The 2191-nt window shown below is 38.0% G+C and overlaps 1 pseudogene; it reads left to right on the top strand.

Moving 5' to 3' along the window:
* Positions 1–288: 288 nt before the first annotated feature.
* On the top strand, positions 289–1535 carry LOC103194538 (annotated as a pseudogene).
* The last annotated feature ends 656 nt before the right edge of the window (positions 1536–2191 follow it).

Genomic DNA, 2191 nt, shown 5'->3' with positions numbered 1-2191 from the left:
TACAAGTGAGTCCAGGAGATGGGAGCATCTATTGAACAAAGAGAAAATAGTGTTATTCTAAGCTTTATGAATCTCAGAATTGTGTATTAATGGTTGTGGGACTGTATTTCCTTTTTCACATTTTCACCTCATTTTAGTCACCAATTGTATTATCAAGAAACAGTATGTAGAGTTGTCTTTTGAATGGTCCAGCAGTGATGGCAATCCTGGTCTTCCTCCTTGCCATGGAGTCAGAGCCCCTTACAGTGTACAAGTGTGCTTAAGTCTGGCCTGTGCCACCTCTCTGAAATGTCTCCCAATAAACAAGCTCAGGCTGGATGTAGAAAAAAGACAAAGCAGAAAGAGATGATCATCAAAGACAAATCTTTCCTGTCTAAAGTATAAGAAAGGAGCAAAGCAACAGAACTTTATCAAGGCTATCACTCATCAAGTTAAATTGGGCCACAAAATGAAGTTGAAAAGAAATTGAAGACAGATAACAAGAAGGAATTGCAGGAGAAAAACTGCTCAAACCTGTTGCTCTTGATCAAAAGGGTGTGGATTCCAAGATCACAGTATGTGCATTCTTCTCGCAAAGAGAATGTACTAGAAGAGATAAATGTAAGTTCTTTCATGTCTTGACTCTGGAGAGAAAATGGGAAAACCTACGTGTTTGCACTGATGGAAGAAGTGAAGAATTTGAAAAAGATAACATGGATATTTGGGATGAGAAAAATTTGGAGGAAGTAGTGAATAGGAAGCACACTGAGGCAGAAAACGGGGAAAAAAAGACAAAACTCAAATAGCATGCAAGCATTTTCTTGAAGCTATTGAAAACAAGTATGACTGATTTGGGATATGACCTGTAGGGTATAATATGCATTATGTATCGTATTCTATTATACTTCCTTCCAGATTTGTAGTGAAAAATGAAAAAAAGAAAGAAGAGAAAGAAGGTCAAATTTCATTAGAAGTTCTTCTTGAAATAAAACCATTCAAAACCTAGATCCAACTGTTATCATAATTATTGTAGAATCTTTTCTTGCATGGGAGGAAAGGAAAAGTCAAGAAAAGATTAGTAAACTTAAGCAAACTATAGAAAGAAGGAAAGCAGATTTCAAAGCAAGGAAATCACTAGTGATTAGTATTCATGAGATAATTGAATTTTATCCTGAACTGGTTGATGATGATGAGGAGGAAGCAGATGATACCTGTTATACCCAGGAAATAGGTAGTAACGAGGCTGATGATTCTTTGAAGATAAATGATATTGATTTAAGTCTACACATTGCAAGAGATTTAGGTGAGATATGTATTACTGTAGACAATTTTGAAAGACTCAGTACATATATTTCAGAAAAAGATGAAAACAAATTAAGTGAAGCTTCCAGAATTAGTTCTGACAAATGGGAAAAAAAATGTGATTAGAAAAAGACAACATAAGGGAGGAACAGGAAAATGAGACCTTTGATGAAGTTCCTATCAATGAAAATCTTTTCATTTGGGGAGATTTGTATGAACTAGAAGAATTAAACACATTTGATTTAGAAGAATGACACTGTTTGGATTCTTTAGTGGTGCTATAACAGACATACCACAAGTGGGTGGCTTTAACAAACAGAACTTTATCCTTTTACAGTTTAGGAGGTTAAAAGTCCAATTTCAGAGTGCTGGGTCTAGGGGCTGGGTAAAGGTCCCTTGACTTTGGGCTTCAGCTCTGCCTTTAGTTCTATGCCCACTGGAGCTGGAGGCTTCTTCTGACTAAGGAAGTGTTGGGTGCTGAGGCTGACAAACCCAAGGTTGGCAGGGAAAATGCCCAGTCCCAAGATCAACAGGCAACATAGCAGGCCACTGGTTCAAGTCCAGAAGCAATCCCCAAATCAGTAGACAACAGGGCAGTCCACTGAGATGAAGAATCAGCCAAATGCAGGATCCAAATATGCTGAACGCTAGAGACATTTTTCAAAATGTCTGCATATATACAGCCATCCAGAGCAAAGCAGAAGGAAGAAAACCAGAGATTCAAGGAAACAATTAATCCTAGTGACTGGTACACCATGCGTCCGCAGCTTATATGCCTATGAGACCAGAAGAACTAGATGGTGTCCGGCTACCACTCTGAACCACTAGGAGGGGGATCTATGTAGGAGATCCTTGATAGAGAGGGAGAACAATGTGGAACAAAACTCAAAATCATTTGGAAAAAAAAAAA

This window comes from Orycteropus afer, unplaced genomic scaffold (assembly GCF_000298275.1).
Source record: "Orycteropus afer afer isolate SDZICR_OR568_19922 unplaced genomic scaffold, OryAfe1.0 scaffold00004, whole genome shotgun sequence".
Taxonomy (NCBI): Eukaryota; Metazoa; Chordata; class Mammalia; order Tubulidentata; family Orycteropodidae; genus Orycteropus; species Orycteropus afer.
Note: the sequence above shows the minus strand (reverse complement) of the source record. Positions and strands in the feature narration are given on the sequence as shown.